Raw genomic sequence first — 7,371 nt, forward strand, 5'->3', positions numbered from 1 at the left:
TGAGCCGAAGTCAGACGCTCAACCGACTGGGCCACCCAGGCGTCCCACAACTGCACAGTTTTAGACCACCCCTAAGGAAAGCAATTGACAATAGGCATTCATGCCATGATTGTGGTACATCCATTCTCCTATGTCCCTGGGAGCTTCACAAATCCGTGCTGAATAGAATTCTGAGAAATGTATGTATATATATATATATATACACACACACACACACACACACACACACACAACTATTAGGAGCCCTGTGGGTTGGTCCATTCAAGCCACTTAAAATACAGAGAGGCTTTCTTTTTTTTTAAAGTTTATTTATTTTAAGGGGGGAGGAGGAGAGAGAGAGGCAGAGAGAGAGAGAATCCCAAGCAGGCTTCATTCTGTCAGGGAGGAGCCCCACTCGGTGCTCGATCTCACAAACCGTGAGATCATGACCTGAGTTAAAATCAAGAGTCAGACACTGAACCAACTGAGTTACCCAGGCGCCCCCAGAGAGGCTTTCTTAGCTCCCTGGGAAAGGTCTCAGGCCAAGTCTAGCCACGATATGAGTGGCTTCTGGGGACACCACATTTCCTCCAGGCTCTTTCAGCCATTTCCGGCTGATGATGCAAGAAGCTGGCTGTCTGGAGCAAGGTGGTAGCATCAAATGTATAATTACTTAAGGACCAATAACATTTACAGCATTTGACGGTTTTGTTATAAAGGCATACCTCAGTTTATTGTGTTTCCCTTTATTGCACTTCTCAGATAATGCTTTTTTTTTTTTTCCTTCACAAATTGAAGGTTTGTGGCAACCCTGAGTTGAGCGAGTCCGGGAGCATCCTTTTCCCAACCGCATTTGCTCACTTCACGTCTCTGTGTCACATTTTGGTATTCATGAAATATTTCAAACTTTTTAATTATTATTGTATTTGTCATGGTGATCTGTAATCAGCAATCTTCTATGTTATTATTGTATTGTTTTAGGTGCCACAAATTGCCTCCATACAAGGTGGCAAACTGAATAAATGTGTGTGTTCTGACTGTCCCTCTCATCTCTCTCCCTCTCCTTGGGCTTCCCTATTCCCTGAGATACAACAATATTGAAATTAGGCCAATTAATAGCCCTACAATGGCCTCTAAGTGAAACCAAGAGTTACACGTCTCTTATTAATAGCCCTACAATGGCCTCTAAGTGAAACCAAGAGTTACACATCTCTCACTGTAAACCCAAAGCTAGAAATGATTAAGCTTAGTGAGGAAGCTATGTCAAAAGCTGAGATAGGCTGAAAGCTAGGCCTCTTCTGCCAGTTAGCCAGTTGTCAGTGCAATGGAAAAGTTACTAGAAGAAATTAAAGGTGCTTTTCCAGTAAACACAGGAGTAAGAAAGCGAAATAGCCTTACGCTGATGTGGAGAAAGTTTTAGTGGTCTAGATAGAAGATCAAACCAGCCACAACATTGCCTTAAACCAAAGCCTAATCCAGAGCAAGGCCCTAACTCTCCTCAGTTCCGTGAAGGCTGAGAGAGGTGAGGAAGCAGCACAAAAAAGCTTGAAGCACAGGTTGGTTCTTGAGGTTTAAAGAGAGAAGCCGTCTCCACACCATCAAAGTGCAAGGTGCAGCAGCAAGTGCTGACGCAGAAGCTGCAGCAAGTTCTCCAGAAGATTCAGCTCAGATAATTGATGACAGTGGCGCACTAAACCACAGACTTTCAGTCTGTACAAAACAGCCTAATCTTGGAAGAAGATGCCATCTAGGACTTTCAGAGCCGGAGAGAATTCAGTGGCTGGTTGCAAAGCTTGGAAAACAACAAAGTTTGAAATGACAACAAAGGATTTAGAATATGACATAAACTTAGTTGATCAAGCAGCAGCAGGATTTGAGGGGATTGACTCCAATTTTGAAAGAAGTTCCACTGTGGGTAAAATGCTCTGAAACACCATAGCACTTCATGAAAGGAAGAGTTCGTTCATGTGGCAAATTTCATTTTGTCTTATTTTAAGAGATTACCGCAGCACCCCAACCTTCAGCAACCACCACCCCGATCAGTCAGCAGCCATCAACATCCAGGCAAGACCCTCTACCAGCAAAAAGATGACAAAAAGTTGCTGAAAGCTTGGATGATGGCTAGCACTTTTTTTTTCTTAGCAGCAAACTACTTTTAATTAAGGCATGTATATTATTTTTTAGACATAATGCCATCACACACGTAATAGACTGCAGTATAGTGTAAACATAACTTTTATATGCACTAGGAAACCAAAAAATTAATTTGATTTACTTTATTGCAGTGGTCTGGAACTGAACCTACAGTTTCTCTGGGGTATGCCTATATGAGGTGAAGTAATATTTTGGGTTAGCCACCGAAAAATGTGAATCCAACAAGAAATAACATCTTTAAGTTGGAGGGTAGATTTTGTAGGAAAAGACAAGGAAGTCAGGGCTTTGAGTTTCAAAACTCTAGACAGTTTTTAATACAATGGCTTAAATTTCATTTCTACAGGGTTGTCCAGACTACATGTGAGGAATGAAAAGATTGCTAATACCTCACTCTTTTAATAAGTTATAAAGTTATATTTTAAACCTATAGAAGAGGAGAGAAAAACAAATGAGCTGAGATTTACCAGATGTTCATTTTGCTATATTTGTTTCAGATCTTTCCCCCTTTAGACATGTTAGAGATCCAGCTCAAGCCCCTTTACAATCTTCCCTAATTCCGTGTCTCTCTTTCTCAATCATTAGCTGTAGCCACTGCCCTGAGTTTGATGTGTGCCATTCCAATGCATTTCTATTATTTATCTCTCCATATATGCATAAACAATTTACAGTATTGTTTTTAAATTTTTCCTGATTATTTATCATACTATACCAATGGCTCATTATGGACATAGCTTTGTTCTTTTCATTTGTGTTTCCCCAATTACTAGTGTGGTTGACCATCCTTTCACATGTGTATTGGCATTTAGATTTTCTATTGTGAATTATCTGCTCATAACCAATTTTTTTCTATTAAGTTGTCTTTATCTTAAAATTCTTTTTAGAAGTTATTTTATTCCACTTAAAACATTCGGGAACTGCTAAAGAATACACGTAAATGTAGATAAAATATAAAGAAGAATACTAAAACAAACCTATAGTCAGCTTAACTAATCAAACACGGCTAGCACTTTTGATGCTCCCTAGAGCACCTCATTCCCCTTCCCCAGGGACAACCACTGGGCTGAATTTCATGTAATGATTATTTTGCTTCCTTCCTGTAGGTTTATGACATGTTTTTATACTTTCCCATCTGTTTAGTTTTCCTTGCTTTTGAAAACTTTATGTAAATGGCATCATATTGCATGTATTCTTTTGCAACTTCCTCTTCTCTGTCAGTATTACATTGGTGAGTCTTCTTGGTGTTGATAGCTGTAGATTCATTCATCTGTACTGATGATCAGTATTCCATTGTATGTCACAAGTGATGTATGCATTCTACTGTTGAGGGGCATTTGGGTTGTTCCTCATGCTGCTCTGAATGTTCTTATCTTGTCCTCAGGAACACATGCACAAGAGTTTCTCTGGAACATACTATACCTAGTAGTGAGGTTGCTGGATCGCAGGTATACGCATCTTCAGCTTCATCAGATAATGCCAGATTGTTTCCAAAAACCAGTGTTCTGAGTTAAACTCACAACAGCAAAGTAGAAGTGTTCTGGTGTTCTTTCTTGCCAAAACTTAACTTTGTCAGATGTTTTTCATCTTTGCCAATCTACTGGCAAATGAAGTCTCATTGCGTGATGCTTTGCATTTGCCTAACAGTTCTTGTATAATCTGGGTACTAATCTTCCATCAGTTACATGTATTGCAAACATATTCTAGTCTGTACCTTTCCATTGTTTTTTAAATTTTTTAAAAATGTTTATTTATTTTTGAGAGAGAGACAGAGTGTGAGTGGGGTAGGAGCAGAGGGAGAGGGAGACACAGAATCAGAAACAGGCTCCAGGCTCTGAGCTGTCAGCACAGAGCCCGACACGGGGCTCGAACTCAAGAACCATGAGATCATGACCTGAGCCGAAGTTGGACGCTTACTGTCAGGGCCACCCCGGCGCCCCTGTACCTTTCCATTGTTAATCAACTTTATTGAGGTATAGTTATATAAAACACACGTAATCAAGTTAAGCCTACAATTTGATACTTTACAAATGCATACAGTTATGTAATTACAGCAGTTATGGTATAAAAAGTTTCCCTTGTGGGGTGTCTAGGTGGCTCAGTTGGTTAAGTGTCTGACTTTGGCTCAGGTCATGATCTCACAATTCATGGGTTCCAGCCTCATGTCCAGCTCTGTGCTGACAGCTCAGATCCTGGAACTTGTTCTGACTCTGTGTCTCCCTCTCTCTCTGCCCCTACCCTGCTCATACTCTGTTTCTCTCTCAAAAATAAATAAACGTTAAAAAAAAAAAAAGTTTCCCTTGTCCTCAAAGTTCCCTTGTGCCCCCAGTCAATCCTCTCCCCTTCCCTCTAGTCCCAGGCAAGCACAGATCTGCTCTCAGTCACTACAGTTTTCCTTTTCCTCAATATCATATCAACAGAGTCATAAGTATGAGCCTGTTGAATACATGTCTTATGAATACATAACTCAGTATGTGTGGCTTCTTTCCTTTAGCATAATACTTTGAGATTTATCCATGTTACTCCATCTATCAAGTTTATTTCTTTTCATTGTCAAGTAGTATTTCACTGTATGGACGTATTGCATTGGTTTATCCATTCACCAAGTGATGGAAATTTAGGTTGTTACAAATAACATTATTATGAACATTTAAGTACAGGATGTTGTGTGAACATGTCTCAATTTCTCTTGGATAAATACCTAGGAGTAAAAGGGTCAAGTCATATGGTATGTGTATATTTAACTTCATAAGAAATTGTCAAACTGTTTTTCCAAACAGCTGAATTATTTTCCATCTGGCACTTCGACCAGCAGTATAGGAGAATTCTGTGTTGTTTTTGTTTTTAAACAAGAAGTTTGTGGTGACTTTTTCATATAGAACTTCAAAATTGTAACATTATCCAATACAGCAATATTTTTCTTTATGGTTGATGCTTTTGGGGATTTATGAAATCCTACATCACTTGGTTCTTCATGTTGTGATTCTCTGATTTGAAATTTCTGAGAGGATTATTAGATATTTTTTCCCCAGAAAGGTCTTTTTTTTTGATATTTCCCCACAGTGGTTGATATGCAATGTACACTTAACTTACTATGTCTGAAAATATAGATTTGTTGTCATTACAGAATAATGTGATATGAAATTGAGGGTAAGACCTCAAAGTCCTCAGTTAAGAAAATTACATTAATGTAATTGAAATTCTCTGAAGAATTATTGTTTCTCAATTGAGTTCAGAATAGACTTGAACAATGCTTTGAAGCAAAGATCAGCAAACTTTTTCTATAAAGGACTAAGCAGTAAATATTTTAGACTGTGTAGACCGGAGGTCTCTGTCCCAGCTACTCAACTCTGTTGCTTTCACGCAGAAGCAGTCACTGACAATATATAAATGAATGAGTGTAGCTATGTTCCAATAAAACTTTATTTATAAACACAGAAATTTGAACTTCATACAGTTCTTATGTGGCACAAAATAATGTTCTCTTTTGATCTTTCCCAAACATTAAGAAATGTAAAAACCAAGTTTTGCTTACAGGCCATTGGAGACTAGGCAGAAAGCCAGATTTGGCCCATAAACCATAATGCACCAACCTCTGACTTACAATACAATCCTCTTGACATCACTGTAGGAAACTGGGTAATATCATCCTCCGCATTTCCCACAGTAGAGCATTAGACTTTAGAGTTCATCCAGTTTAGTTTCCCTCTCTTCCAGTTTATAGATGATGAGGTTTTGGTGCAGAGAGAGAAAATCACTGGCCTCAGGCCACATAGCTAGTGAGTGACAAGGCCAGGCTGGAGCTCATGTGTCTTGATTTAAGTCCTAACTACCTTCCTCAACTCAATTACAAAACCTAAAACTATATCCACAGCCACAAAATCCTTCCACCACTTCTCAACAGCAATTAATCTTTTTTTTTTAATCCCAATAGAACTTATTCTAATAAACACCTTAAAATTAAGGACTTACCAAGCTCAAGTCCTGATATTTAATTTGTATCATTAAAACCTATACAATGCAAACAGCAGTGACAACTGCATTAGAAATTTTGCCTAGTGAGATGACATGATGATACTTGTGGGGAAATTACAGAGAATTAAATTTGGTGATATTCTAAAATATCACTAAGACACCCAAATTCCAAAAAGCCAATGGATGATCTCCAAAGCAAATATTATTCCTGAATTTCAAAAAGGAATGGCAGTTCAGTTATAAGTAGCAGAGGAATAGTTTCATAGATTAGACTGAGGCCAATGGGGGATTGGCCAGGATGGGGGGAGGGGCCCCCAGGCCAGAGATGAGGGCCCTCATTTCAGTGAACATCTGGAACCCAAGCCCAGGACAGCAGAGTCTTTATCTCTTGTTCATAGCTGTATCCCCTCCAGACCAGAGCCTGGAACATGCTGGGGATCAGTAAATGATGGTTGAAGGATTAAATCAGTCTGCAAAGAATATTTCCTGAGAACTGACCTCAGAATTTTTAGAGTACATATTCCAGAAGCTTTGGGATGCTTCTTTGTAAAAAAAAAAAAATCAACCCCCCCCCCCCACACACACACAAAACAACAACAACAAAAAAAAACCTTAAAGGATTCCTCCCCACCAGGAGCCTCATCAGAAGATGGTCACCTTCACCCCCTGAATGACTGTCTTCTCATCTGCTCTTAGCCTGTCACTTGGGTCTAGAGTTATTATCCCTTTTGGATATAATGAATGCATTGAAAGTATTGCCCTCTAAACTCTTCAACAATTGGAAATTCAATGACGGCAACCAATGTTTATGGATGAGTTGGAAGTGTTCAAAGTGCAGGCATTTTTAAAAAGTCCTCGGAATAAGGAATTCCCAGAATAATTTATGACCTATGCATTTCAATTTTCTTGGGAAGTTCTAATTCTCAGCAAACATTAATCAAGTCATCCCACTGTCTTTCAGGTTATTTCCCCCATTTTACAGATGGTGATTCAGCAGAAGTTAAATGACTTGTTGCCAGGGTCACATGGAGACTATAAATCTAAAAAAAAAAAAAATCATGATTTCAGCCCCCTCTTCTGCCATTTGTTAGACTAGAATGGAGGGAGTTTTAAGGATTTACACTGGCTTCCTAGGTGATTGTGTGTTTGTGGCTCTCCTATATCCCCTGTTGATATGATAAGGGAAGAGTGGATCTCAAGACCAGTATTTCTCAAAGTTAGGTCCTGGACCAGCAGGACCCGTATCACCTGGGAACTGGTGACAGCTCC

This window comes from Neofelis nebulosa, chromosome 4 (assembly GCF_028018385.1).
Source record: "Neofelis nebulosa isolate mNeoNeb1 chromosome 4, mNeoNeb1.pri, whole genome shotgun sequence".
NCBI lineage: Eukaryota > Metazoa > Chordata > Mammalia > Carnivora > Felidae > Neofelis > Neofelis nebulosa.